This window comes from Notamacropus eugenii, chromosome X (genome assembly GCF_028372415.1).
Source record: "Notamacropus eugenii isolate mMacEug1 chromosome X, mMacEug1.pri_v2, whole genome shotgun sequence".
Lineage (NCBI taxonomy): Eukaryota > Metazoa > Chordata > Mammalia > Diprotodontia > Macropodidae > Notamacropus > Notamacropus eugenii.
This window is the reverse complement of record NC_092879.1, coordinates 37152478-37167578: the sequence shown is the minus strand read 5'-3', so window position 1 is coordinate 37167578 and position 15101 is coordinate 37152478. Positions and strand designations below refer to the sequence as shown.

The 15101-nt window shown below is 34.0% G+C and overlaps 1 pseudogene; it reads right to left on the bottom strand.

The window, feature by feature from the left end:
- LOC140515397 (eIF5-mimic protein 2 pseudogene) overlaps window positions 1–10255 on the bottom strand; it is a 102665-nt pseudogene extending 92410 nt beyond the window's left edge.
- Between the last annotated feature and the right edge of the window lie 4846 nt (window positions 10256–15101).

Sequence of the window (15101 nt, the reverse complement as noted above, 5' to 3'; positions counted from 1 at the left end):
CTGTTGTTACTGTAAAAACTGTTCTCCTGGTTCTGCTCACTTCACTATATATCACTTAATATAATTTTTCCTAAAGTTTTTCCAAAGTAATTTTTCTTATGGGTCAGACCATGTCACTCCCTGCTCTAACTCCAGTGAACCCCTAATGAAGAACTAGTTATAATTCACATAATTCATGCAACATAACATGTAACTAACACTAATATCAAATACATAAATTCCTCTGTCATTTAAACCCTTTAAAACTTGGCGTCTTCGGAAAGGGTGAGGTAGAATGGGGTAATTTATCTTACATAAAAGAGGCAAGGAAAAGCTTTTACAGTGGAGAGGAAGAAAAGTGAAGTGAGGGGGAGTGAGTGAACCTTACTCTCATCAAAATTGGCTCAAACAGGGAATAACATACACACTCAATTGAGTGTATATAGACATCTTACCCTCCAAGAAAGTAAGAGGGGAAGGGGATAAGGGACAGGGTTATGATAGGGAAAGCACATTGAGGAAGAGGGTAATCAGAAGCAATATTTTGAGGAGAGACAGGGTGAAAGCAGAGAGAGAACAGAATAAATGGAGGAGGTGGGACAGGATGGAGGGAAATAAAGTGAGTAAAAGGAATTATGAAAAAAATGTTTGATGCATGTTTCTCTGAGAAAGGTTTCATTTCTCAAACATATAGAGAACTGAGTCAAATTTAGAAAAATAAGAACCATTTTCAAACTGATAAATGGTCAAAAGATATGATCAGTTTTCAGGTGGTATATCTATAGCTATATGAAAAAAACATTCTAACTCACTACTGATTGGAGAAATACAAATTAAAACATTTCTGAGGTACTACTTCATATTTATTAGATAGGTTAATAGGACTGAAAAGCTGAATGAAAATGTTGGAGGGCATGTGAGAAAAACAAGACTTCAATGTGCTGTGGCTGGAATTGTGACTGATTCAACTATTCTGTAGAACAATTTGGAACCCCAAAGAGCTGCAAAACCATGCACACCCTTTGACTTAGCAATACCACTATTATGGCTGTATCCTAAAAGAGTTTAAAAAAAATAAATGGAAAAGGACCTATGTTTATATAGATCTACATTTATAGTAGCTCATTTCTAGGGGCAGCTAAGTAGAAATTGAGGGGATGCCCATCAGTTGGGGAATGGCTGAACAAGCTGTGGTATGAGATTTTGATGGAATACTATTGTACTATAAGAAATGATGAGCAGGATGGTCTCAGAAAAATCTAAGGAAGACTTGCACGGGCTGAAGCAAGGTGAAATATACCGTGTATGAAGTAACAGCAATACTGTAAGATGATCAGCATAAAAATGCTATTCTTAGCAAGACAGCTCTGAAGGACTTACGATGAAAAATGCTATCCATCTCCAGAGAAAGAACTAATAGTGTCTGAATACAGATTGAAGAATAGTTTTTATTTTCCTAAATGTTTTTGTGTATGTTTTCTTTCACAACATGAGTACTATGGATATATTTTGCATGACTGTACATGTATAACCTATATTTAGTTCTTGCCTTCTCAATGGAGGGTTGAGGAGTGAGTAAGGGAGAGAATTTGAAACTCAAAATTTTGTAAACTAAGGTGAAAAATTGTTTTTTTTAACTGGGAGAAAATTAATTATTTAAAAAAAAAACACAACTTGGCCTCCATCAATCCTTCCAGCTTCATTACACATTACTCCTTTCTTGCTCTTCTTTTCACTGGCTGTGCCTCGTGCATGGAACACTCTCTCTTTGTGGCCTTCAGCTGGCAGAATCCCTTACATCCTTGAAGACTCAGATCGGGCACCAACTTCTTTTTGAAACCTTTCCTGATCTCTGCAGCTACTAGTACTCTCCCAAAATTATGTTTTACCTTTTTTGTGTTAATACCATCTATATTCTTAATGCTCTTGTCTTTCTCAGTAGAATATAAATTCCTTGAGGACAAGGATTAGTCTATTCTTGCCTGGTAGGGGTAGGGATAGGCTTAGGGTTAGTGTTAGGTTTAGGGTTAGAATCAGAGAGCATTTAGGATTAGGGTTAGGGTTAGAATTGGGTTAGGGTTAGAATCAGAGGCATTTTAGAATCAGAGCACATTTAGGGATAGAATCGGAGATAACAAGACTTCCTCCTTGATATTTAAATGAATTCCTGTTATCACAGTCTACCTATCCTGTGAATGAATCAAGTTATCAGTCAGGTATGTTCATAGTTTTATTCATGTCTTTGTTGAACTTAGACCACTTCCCATTTAGTACTCCACTATATATGCTATTAAGAGTGACTACTCAAATATTTACTTACAACTAATTTCTCTCAAGTCACTGGATGCATCTGTTGTCCATATCTTGCCCTCTCCTACAGCAAAGCTGGCTTTGATGAGGATTTTAGAAACAGTGACGCAGAGTTTAAATGACTTATCTATAAGCTCCGCTACAGAACTCTTTTCCTTCTTGCGTACAACTTTCACCATAATGATCTTATTTCATATTAATTTCTTCCTGACTCAAATTGCCTCCAGTGACCAGATTCCTGGTGATGGCTTCAGTCCTTAAAACAGTTCTTTTTAAAACATTGCTTATCCTTTTCAAAGGAATAATTCAACAACAGAAGCCCAGAACCAAAATAAAATATAGTCAATAATGAATAAAATACTTTTATGGAAATCATAGTATAAATTCCCAATTATTCCTTTCATGTCACTTTCTTTTAAATTATGGGTAAAATTCATCCCTTTGTAGAAATTAGAGTACAAACCTCACATTCCCTCTTCTAATATTTTCAGCTTCCAAGAAAAAGCAAAACGCTTGTCACTCTCAACGCAACACCTTTACTTTGGTCTTTAGTCTATAAATTGCCGTACCATAATTTTTTAGTCTGAACCCTAAAATGATATAAAAATGTCTAACTACTCTATACTGGCCAAGATACACTTTATGGCCTGCACTGGCAATTCCAATAATCTTGGTGCCATGGGGCAAAAGTTTATTCAATTTAAGGATGTCAAAGTTTCCGTAATCAACGTAGCCCACTAAAGCAGAAACTTCAGAAGCATATGCCAGTACTGAGGCAAGGTACCACTGATTATCCTCTGAAAAATACAGACATATATACATATACATATGTGTAGATACATATATAGTATATATGTACATATATATGTATGCATATGTATACATATGTGTTAGAACCAAAATACTTTTCTAACATTTATAGTAACACATCTATTTAATATTAAATGTATTTTAAGCAAACTGGAAATCTGTTTTAACAAGAGTAGCATATCTCTTCTTTAGCCACCACTTCCTCAAATGTAGCATTTTTCCAAGATGTCTTCAAGAACTTCCATTTCAGAGGAAATGTGAACTCTGTTAGGTAAAACTTCTTTAGGTTCAATTAATAAACAATTCTTTACTGCATACTCACAATGTGCCCAATTGAACCTCATTTTGGTGGTAAGTGTACAACAATTTATGTCACAATAATAAAGAATTCTGCAATAGAAAAATTATGTCTTCCTCTATCCAAATCTCCACAAGAAAAGAATGGCTCTGATTCCCAAGTCCATATCTAAATTTTTCTGCTCCTGGCATTCTCTCTGACCATCCTCCTTGCCTGGATCTCTCTCCTTCCTCAACTCCAACTCCTGGCTTCCCTCTGGTCTCTGCTCAACTCGCACTTCCAGCAAGAAGTCTTTACCTCGGAGCCTTCCCTATGAGATCATCCCCAATTCATCCAATATATGTCTTGTTTGTACAGCTGTTTGTTCCATGAGAGTAAGGACTATTTTCTGTCCTTTGCATCCCCAGTGTTTTAGCACAGTGCCATACACAGAGTAGACACTTAATAACAACTGCTGTCTTGAACGATTTTAGAAAGGTTCAAAATAAATGGTACATGCAAGATATGGCTATGATACAATAAATTATCTAAAGCAATTCCAGTCCAAACTCTGAGTTCACAGTTAGAAGAAACCGTGGTGAGGAAACTGCTTTTACCAGTACAGATGTACAACTTGGAGAGTTGCCTGGATCAACTGAAGTTGAGTGATTTGCTTAGAGTTATAGTCACTCAGAGCAAGACCTGGGACACAAGTTCTCCTAACTCTGAAGCCAGTTTTCTATAGTCAACTCCACTACTTCTATTGTGCAATAGTACAATACTGAAAAGACTTGGCTTATTAACTCATCTTTTGACATCTCAGAAAAGTTCACAATTCTGTAAACTTTAAAATTTTACTTCATACAAAACTGAGAACTTTTTAGAAAATTCAAACTTTTTTCATTTTTCTCAATTACATGTAAAACAATTTTAACATGTTTTTTGAAACTTTAAAAACTTTAAAACTCCCTTCAACTCCTCCTTGAGAAGGCAAGCAATTTGATATAGAGTATACATGTACAGTGAACATTCCCATATTAGCCATGTTGCAATAGAAAACTGAGCCAAAAAAAAAGAAAAATAATGTAAAAAAAGAATGCTTTTATCTGCATTCAGGCTCCATCAATTCTTTCTCTGGGGGTAGACAGCATCTTTCATCCTAAGTCCTTCAGAATTGTCTTGAATCATTTATTGCCAGGAATAGTTGAATCATTCACATTGATCATCATACAACAATGCTGTTACTATGTACAATGTTCTCCTAGTTTTACTTACTTCATTCTATATTCATTCAGCCAAGTTTTCTCAAGTTTTTCTGAAAGCAATATAATCATAATTTTTTAAAGCTTGATACCGTTTTGTCACAATTATATACCACAACTTGTTCAGCCATTCTACAAATGATAGGTATCCCCTCAATTTCCAATTCTTTGTCACCACATAAAGAGCTGCTATATTTTATACACTCTAGGTCCTTTTCATTTTATCTCTGTGGGATACAGACCTAATAGTGGTATTGCTGGGTCAAAGGGTATTCATAGTTTTATAGCCCTTTGGCCATAGTTTCAAATTTCTCTTCAGAATATTTGGATCAGTTCACAACTCTACCAACAGTGCACTGACATACCAGCTTTCCCATATCCTTGCAATCATTTATCATTTTCCTTTTCTGTCTTATTAAATAGGTGTGAGGTATGTACCACAGTGTTGTTTTAATGTGCATTTTTCTAACCAATAACAAGTTAGAGCATTTTATATGACTACATATAGTTCTGTTTTTCATCAGAAACCTGTTTGTTCATAACCTTTGACTATCAATTGGATAAAGACTTATATTCTTATAAATTAGACTCACCTTCCTATATACTTCTGATATAAGGCTTTAATCAGAAAAGCTTGCTATAAAATTCCCCCCCCCCCCACCATTTTCTGATTTCCTTCTAATCTTGGTAGCACTGGTTTTGTTTGTGCAAACCTTTTTAACTGAATATAATAAAAATGATCCATTTTACATTGCACAATGTGGTGTCATTTGGTCATAAGTTCTTCCCTTAGCCAGATTTGAAAGGTAAAATATTCCATGTTTCTCTAATTTGCTCACAGTATTACTGTTTATGTTCAATATTGATCTTATGTTGGTATATGGTATGAAATATTGGTCTATACCTTGCTTCTGCCAAACTTTTCCAGTTTTTCAATCAATTTTTGTCAAATAGTGAATTCTTGTCCTAAAAGCTTAGATCGTTGAGTTTATCAAACACTAGATTATTATGATAATTTACCACTTTGTATTGTATACCTAATTTATTCCACTGATCTACTGATCTATTTCTTAGCCAGTACCAGATTGTTTTGATGATTACCACTGTATAATACATTTTGATTTCTGATACTGCTAAGGCTACCTTTCCTCACATTTTTCATTAATTCTTTTGATATTCTCGACCTTTAATTTCTTCCAGGGGAATTTTATTATTTTTTACACTTTATTAAATAATTTTTGGTAGTTTGATTAGTATGGCACTGAAAAAGTAAATTAATTTAGGTGGAATTGTCATTTTTATCATATTGGTTTGGCCTATCCATGAGACACTAATATTTTTCCAATTTTTTCTGACCTGACTTTATTTGTGTAAAATGTTTTGTAATCATGTTAGTTCCCAGGTTTGCCTTGGCAGACAGACTCCCAAATATTTTATACTGTCTACATTTTTAATGGAACTTTTCTATCTCTTGCTGCTCGAGTTTGTTGGCAATGCACAGAAATGCCAAGAGTTACTGTGGGTTTGTTTAATATCCTGGAACTTTGCTAAAGTGGTTAATTATCGCAAGTAGTTTTTTAAGTTGATTCTCTAGAATTCTCCAAGTACACTATCATAACATCTGCAAAAAGTGATAGTTTTCTTTCCTTATTGATGATTGCAATTCCTTCACTTTCTGTTTCTTCTCTTATTGCTATAGCTATATTTCCAGTACGATATTGAATAACAGTAGTGATCATGGACATCCTTGCTTGGCTTATCTCCATTACAGATAATTCTTGCTGATGGTTTTAGATAACACTTATTTTAAGGAAAGCTCCATTTATTCCTATTCTCTAGTATTTTTATAGGAATGGGTATTATATTTTGTAAAAAGCTTCTGTATCTATTCAGATAATCATGATTTTTATTGATTTTGTTACTGATATGATCAATTATGCTGATAGTTTTCCTAACACTGAACAAGTCTTACATTCTTGAAATAAATCCCACTTAGTTACAGCGTATGAACGTTGTGATACATAGCTGTATTCTTCTTGCTAGTATTTTATTTACATTTTTTGTATCAATATTCACTAGGGAAATAAGATCTATAGTTTTCTTTCTCTGATCTCTCTTTCTCGTTTAGGTATCAGTTGTTTCCATGGCTCTTTATTGTATATAATTTTCACTGCATTATGATCTAAAACAGGTGCATTTAATATTTCTGCTTTTTTGCATTTGGTTGTGAGGTTTAAATGTCCTAAAAATGGTCAATTTTTGTGAAGGTTAAAAAAGGTATACTCCTTTCTAGTCCCATTCAATTTTCTCTAGAGGTCTATCATATGTAACATTTCTAAGATTCTGTTCATCTCCTTAACTTTTGTTTATTTTTGGTTAGATTTATTTAGTTCTGAGATGGGGAAGTTGAGGTCCTCTGCTAGTATATTTTTTTGTCTACTTCCTCCTTAAACTCATTAAATTTCTCCTTTAAAACTTTGGATGCTATACCATTTGATGGTATATATAGTTTAGTATTGATAGTTTAGAATGTTTAGTATTGGTAACACTTTATTGTCTACGGGACCTTTAACATAATGTAATCCCTTCTTATCTCTCTAATTAGATCTAATTTTGCTTTTTCTGTGAATGAGATCAGGATTGCTAGCCTTACTTTTTTAGCATAAAAGATTCTGCTTCAACAGTCCTTTTTTATACTCTGGGTGTCCCTCTGTTTCAAATATGTTTCTTGTGACAACATGTTATCGGATTCTGATTTTTACTCCATTCCACCATCTGCTTATGTTTTTTGAGTGAGTTCATCCCACTCACAATTATGATTACTATATATTTTCCTTAATCCTATTTTTCCCCATTTATCCTTTTCTTGCTCTGTTTTTAAGCTGTTCCTTCTCAAAAGTCAATCTCACTCTTGATTACTACTTCCTCTAATCCACTCTCCCTTCTATCACTCCCCCTTTTCTCATCCCTTTACTTCTCTATTGGGTAAAACAGATTTCTATACCCAACTGAGTGTGTATTACTCCCTCTTTGAACCAATTCTGATGAGAATAAGTTTCAAGTATTGCCTATCATCCCTCAACTCCTCCTCTAGTAAAAGCTCTGCCTTTAGCACCTTTTTTATAGGATATAATTTTCCATATTCAACCTTCCACCTTCTCCAAGTGAATCACTTTCTCACTTCTTAATTTTATTTTTCAAAAATCATCCCATCATAGCCAACTTACACTCATGCCTTTTGTCTCCTTAATAATGATAAAGCTATTAGGAGTTACAAGTATCATCTTTCCATATGGAATGTATATAGTTTAACTTTACTGAATCCCTTATAATTTCTCTTTCATGTTTACCTTGTTCTACTTCCCGTGAGTCCTCAATTTTAAAGTAAAACTTTTCTATTTAGCTCTGGATATTACCAGGGGATTTTTTCAATTTCTATTTTACTCTCTATTTCTAGGATATTGGGACAGTTTTCTATGATAATTTCTTGAAAAATGATGTCTAGGCTCTTCTTTTGATGATGTCTTTCAGGTAGTCCAATAATTCTGAGCCTATCTCTTATTTGATATATTTTCCAGGTCAGTTGTTTGTTCCAATTATATATTTCACATTTTTTTCTAATTTTTTTCATTCTTTCAATTTTCTTTTGTTTCTTCATATCTCATGGAATCATTGGATTAGCTTCCACTTGCTCAATTTAAATTTTTAAGGAATTAGTTCCTTCAAGAAGCTTTCATACCACTTTTTCCATTTGGCCAGTTCTGCTTTGTAAAGGAGTTCTCGTCAATGGATTTTTGTGTCTCTTTTATCATTTGGTATATTGTGCTTTTTTAAGGTGTTATTTTCTTCAGCATTTTTTTGTGCCTCCTTTACCAAGTTATTGACTCTTTTTTCATGATTTTCTACTATTGCTCTCTTTATCCCCAATTTTTTTCTCCACCTCTTTAATTTGATTTTTAAAATCCTTTTTGAGCTCTTACAGGAATTCTTTTTGGGCTTGTGTCCAACCAATAGTTTTGTTTTGTTTTGTTTTGTTTTGTTTTGTCTTTGCACATAGCTGTTTTGATTTTTTTGTCTTCTTCTGAGATTAGAGTTTGATCTTCCCTGTTATCACAGTCAGTAATCACTATGGTCAGGTTCTTTATACTTGTTTTTTCTAGCCTATTTCTTGACTTTTTACTTTATGTTAAAGTTGGGCTCTGATGCTGGGGTGTATGAGGCACTGTTCCCAAGTTTCAGATTTTTTTGTGCTTCTGTTTTCAAAGTCAATTCTACTGGACCCATAAGTTGTCAGTTCATCCAATGATGTAGCAGTTAAAGAGAGGTACAGCCACTGTTGTCCTGGCCTATGCTCTGCTATGTGGACAGCCAAAACAGTCTTTGAAGCCTTAAACTTGATAACAGCACCCCGATTCTCTTGTGAGCAACCACAAGCACTATTTTCTACTCTGGAACTGTGATCAGGGCCCCTGCTCCCCTATGGCAATAAATGTTAGTGGGCTTTTGCTCCTTTTTGCCCTAAGACTGCAACTCAGAACTGCACATTGTCAATGCAACAGTGTCCTACATCCAGTGCCAGCAAAGGATGCACTGTAATCTCTTTCTGATTAGTTATCTGACCCACTCATGGTCTGCAGGCTGAGACCTCCTTCCATTGCCACTGCTGAACTGCCTCCAAAGCCTGCTGCTGGTTTGCCAGCACACAACCTGCACTGTACTATGCTCTAGGCCTTACCACCACCTCAGACAGAACTTTCCTTCCAATCATCTACATTGTCTTGGGCTGAAAAATTGTTTCAACCCAACTTTTTGTTAGTTCTGCCACTCCAGAATTAGATTTGTGGTAATTAATTTTAAAGTTATCTGGAGGGTAAATTGAGAATGCTCAGGTGGGTTCCTACCTTTACTCTATGATCTTGGCTCTGCCTCAGTTGCTTTTTTTTTTAAAGAATTGATTTATTTTGATAACTTAGCTTTTGCTGTAGCAAAACTTTATTGAGAAAATTTAGAAAAATTTATTTTTATTGCTCTTAGTTAGTAATTAGTCCTAACTGCAATAGATCACTTAAAGAGAAGAAAATGGATAATTTTATTGAAAATCCTTAACAGCAGTGGGTCGAGACAGTCTGATGTAGCCTTGATCAAACATAACAATTGGTTCTATAATTTTCTCTTCTCTGAGAACTGTGCACACCAGATACCTCCAATGGCTGGTTAAAAGTCAGACTGGGTAGATATTTTATTACAGTACTTGCTGAGAGACAACTGAAGTTCAGCAAGCTGGCCTGTAGACAGAAGTTAAGTTTTAATTTTTTTTCAAGGCAATCAGGGTTAAGTGATTTGCCACAGGTCACACAGCTAGTAAGTATAAAGTGCCTGAGACCACATTTGAACTCAGATCCTCCTAATTTCAGGGCTGGTGCTCTATCCACTGCACCACCTAACTATCCCTCAGAAAACATGTTTTTAAAAATACAAATATCCATTTGTAAATTAGCAAGAAAAATATATGAAGAAATATACAATGTGAAGGGGGCTGACATTCATCAGCTAGTGGGTACAATGAAATTTACTTACAGTCACTTTGTTGACAAAAGAAGTCTTCTGGAATTTCAATATGAGCAACGACACCACAAAATTCATCTCCAACATTTGGGGATAACACCTTTGGAATGAGATTACTTTTATATTCAGACAGTGTTGTATGTTCACCTGTATTTCTTCCAGAATCTTCAAAATCACCTTGCCAGAAAATTCAAATAACAAAAATTTAGGATCAATTATTTTAAAATGAGTTTTAACAGCTACAAAAATTAAATCAAAGTGCTAAGCCTGATACTCCATAATATTTATCTGTTGTATAGAATCAGCACACTATCAGGGAAATATTTAGTTGAATCAGTGAAGTGCAGATTAAAAATTACAACACAAAACTGGTAAACCAGGAACAAATCTTTTGTGAAGGACAGTGCTGGAAAACAATCAGGAGACTCAATTAGAATCCTCCACATTCAATCTTCCACTCTGCTTGGTTTGAAGTCCAAAGAACATGACTCCCCTGTGCCAGGCACCTCCTACAATCAGCCCCCTCCTCTTTCTCCCTTCCTGTTATGTGTTGTCTTTCCCCATTAGACAGCAAAGCTCCTTTAGGACAAGGGCTGTATTTCTTATATATATATCCCCAGTGCCCAGTACCATGCCTGGCATATAGAAGGTATTTAATAATAGTTTATTGAATTGAAAAATCCATGTTTTGATATGTATGACCAAGGAAAGGTAACAACCTCTTTGAACCTTATTTTTTAAGTAGAACTAACTCTATTTTCAATACTTCTTTCATAGGGATGGGATGAAGAAAGCATTTTGTAAACCTTAAAAGCACCATGGAAATGTCTATTCTTATTTTAAATAATATGGTCTACCGAAGAAGTCTGGCCATGGAATTCAGGGGGATCAGTTGTTGAAGCCCTGCCTCTGGTCATTTAGCATCCTCTCAGTTCCTGACCAACTGTCCAAGGTGGACATAATTTTCAATAAGTTTCTGAACCTCATGCCAACAAAAAAGTCTGTCCTCTTCCCCAAATTATTAAGTATGACCTCATTTAAAACAAAATGAGAAAAAGATTTCTTCACAATTAAATTTAAGAGGGTGACCTACTATACATGGAACAAGAAACTATATAAAAAGCATATGGGGGGAAGCAATAAGAGACATTTTATTCCGCAATCTCAAACTGAGTTAATTTTCTCCATCTGAAGTCAATATTATTGACAAAAATATTTCAAAAACATGAATACTCGCTTTTATCTGAACTTTGCATGTTGGAATTTTGTCCCATGGATCTCAAACTATACCCCATTTCCAAAAGTACATGATCTGAGGGTTTTCCTATATGATATAAGAAAGCAGTTACTTCTTTTAAAAATGTATGCTATATTTTTAATCAAATAGTACAACATAGATTACATATCTCCAAATATTATTTATTAGTAAATTCGGTACAAAGAACAAGACTTGAAATATTTAGTAAATGAAGCTCTTTTGAGCTTAAGGGCATTATGTTTTGGGAGATAGCTAGCTAGCTATTTAAAAAATAAAATTAAAAAATGGGAAACGTGGCATAATGCAAAAAAAATGAACCTTAAAATAGTAATCACTTAACACACCTAAAGGTTATGCTCAGTGAAAATTACTGAAAATACTGTAAAAATTAAGATTATCAAAAGTTTTCTGAAAAGATACTCAAATATTGATGTCATTATATATTACACATACATATCAGTCAAATAGTGGTAAATCACTTAACTAATAGTTAAAAAAATTCTATAGAAGTGTGTTTTCTAAAAGTCCTGAAAAGAGTTAAGAATGATTTTTTTTCTTAGAGTTTTTTTGGAAGGGAATTGGGGTAAAGTGATTTCCACACAGCTAGTAAGTGACTGAGGCCAGATTGGAACTCAGGTCCCCCTAAGTCCAAAGCCCATGCTCTATTCAGTTACAGTAATTTCAACATATACCATGTAAATTCAAAATCAGCAATGATACAGTATCAGAAACTGAAAGAGAGATCAGTGCTAAGTATATCATATTAACTGAATTCACTCAAATACATCATTTCAACTGCATTAGGCTTGAATCAAGGAAGACTAGTTTTAAATTCTAAAAGTCTAGAATACAAAGTCCTTAAAAAATTACAAAGCCCAATGATTTTGAGGTGCTTACAATGCCTGCTTGATACAGTGATGAAATTCAAATTTATGCAGACTTCTCAAAGAGACTTTACTGACCAGACTTAAACATCAATTACTTAAGGGAAGAAGCTCTTTCCCAAATTTAAAAAATAAAAGATGAATTTTTCAAAATGGCTGGGATGAGTCTCATGTTTCCTTACCGTCTTTTCAGGAATACTTGGAAAATAAATGAGAAAACTGAAATGCTTTAAATTCTACAGAAGGATAGAAAATAAATGATTTTTTGATCTTACCAGAGACCAGAAGCCAAACATCACCAGCAAAAGAAATCATTTCTTCTTGTAATATATCAAGAATTTTAGAAGAACAATACTGTTTTTAAGTGTGTAATAGAATTGGCACAGTCATTGTTGCAACTTCCTTCTGCTGGAATTACACTGGCAACAAAGCATTTTATGGCCTGAAAGAAATGAAAGGTATTCTACATTGAAAGAATGGGCAATAGCAACTGATTTTCCTCTTTAAAAAGCTATAAATGATGTTTAAATGTATGTTTTATATTGAAGCTTTATCCAGAAACCTCAAATTTTTAAGTAAAACTTTAAAATTCCATAAAAAACAATTTTTCATTTCCAACCATGGTGTATTACATGTCTGTTTAATTGGAGTTGTTTTGGTTTAGAGAAATCACAGATGCAAATCTTTTTAAAATTCTTTTATTTTATGTCATGTGAAACAACTTTAACTGCAGACTCTAGTTATGGCCTCTGAAATAAAACATAAAACTTCTATTTACCTTTAAATAGCATTTTATTATTTTCAATTACATTGTAAAGGCAATTTTTAACATTCATTTAAAAGTTTTTTTGAGTTCCAAATTTTTCCCTTCCTCAATTCCCCCTTCCCTAAAACAGTAAATAATTTGATAAAGGTTATTTATTATGTGCAATCATGTAAAACTTATTTCTAATACTAGTCATGTGAAACTTCTCTTTCAGGCTCTTAAAGTCATTAACAGCCTCTCCAGCTTCATCATATAATATCCCATCTTCATCACACTAAGTCTGACTACTTGTAGAAAAGATGAACAACTTCAAAATTTCTATGACAAAATTATATTTAATTTTTAAAAAAACAAAATGATATACAAAGAAGTGGAAATAATCCCTCATCTGTAACCAAAACTTTAATAAAGACACATATTTTTAAAAGGAAAAATGCAATTAAATATTTATTAAGCACTTACTGTGTTTCAAGGGATAGAAACATAATGCATTGATCCCTACTCCTAAGGTGAGAGAAAGGGACGGGGTAAGTGGGGAGAGAAAAAGGGAGCAAGAAAAGAGAGGGAAGAAAGGAAGAATAGGAAAGAAAATGAGGTTTTTCAAAGAGTTTGCATTAATGTTATACTACCTCAGTGCTATTCCTCAGATTTTACAAATGACTTCTGGCAACATTGGGCTCTACTCTTAATACTGTATATAATGGTATACCACTGCTCCAACAAAACTATTAAAAAAGCCCAAAGAAGCAAAGTACATTGATGACAATAAAGGTGCTTACTCTTAATTCCGTAAAATTTTGGTCCAAATTCTAAATCTAAAGGTGAAGAGAAACGTGTTATACCTCTTTATTTACTTCCATTTTCTTTGTTTCACAAGATAATTTTGTATCTTCAGGTAAGTGAAACTGGAACATAGCAAATGGTTAAAATATTAATACTACAGAATTAAAGAAGCAATTAAAACACAATTATCCTTAAAAACAAAAATAGCTTAATCTCTCTACAGAAAAAAGCAACCATAAAGTAAAATATTAGCTCTATGCTAGGAACACAGTGAAGCATGGGTGGATATCCAAAATTTTCCCGGATAGCTGAGTGATAATAAAGGTATTATTATGGTTCTCCTCAATACTACTTAAAGAGGTGTTGAAAATTACACTGTATTAAATCTAATAAGGTATATTTTAATTGATTTATTTACCTACTATTTATTATGTCATATCTGTAAACCATACTAGGTGCTAAGAAAAGTAAAATCTAAGTAAGACATATTCTCTTCTTTCATGGAGTTTCTAATCCAGAAGGAGCCTTGCACATTTGTTGAAATGAATGACAAGCAGAGGAATAATACATAATCAATAAGCATAGTGAAGACTATAATAAGCATACAAGAGAAGTTCAAGGTGAGAAGGAAAAAAACTTCTGAAGGGGAGGAGAGTGAAATAATTCAAAGGCTTCCTGGAAAAAGTAGCATTAAATCTGGGTTTTGAAGGACAGGTAAAATCACAAAGATAGAGACAGGAAACAAAGGAATTCCCAAGTAGAGAATGTCTTGAATGACTCTTCAGCCCTCTAAAATGAGGTCCTAGAACTGACATCTCCTGCCCCTAATCCTTTCATCACCTGAGTAAAAGGAGAAGTGTTCAGAAGAAAATTTTCTACTTGAAGAAATGCTTGAAAGCACTGAGGGAGAGGGTGAAGCCATCATAGTCCTATACTGAGTAGTTCTTAAAAATTCTTTTCTGAATCCTTTTTTGTGTATGATGAACATGTGTGTGAGTACACTGTAGAATGCTATGAAATACAGAAAGTTGGTCAGATTGAAAAGAATTTCTCACATACAGGGTAGGGCCAAAGACCTACAGGGATTCCCATAATTCTGATATTCTATTTTCATTTCCTAGCTCAAAAGGACAGCAGCCTACGAACTTCTAGGCAAGCACTCTCTAGTAAGCAGAAGAGATACTGTAACCTTGGGAAAAGTCAGTGC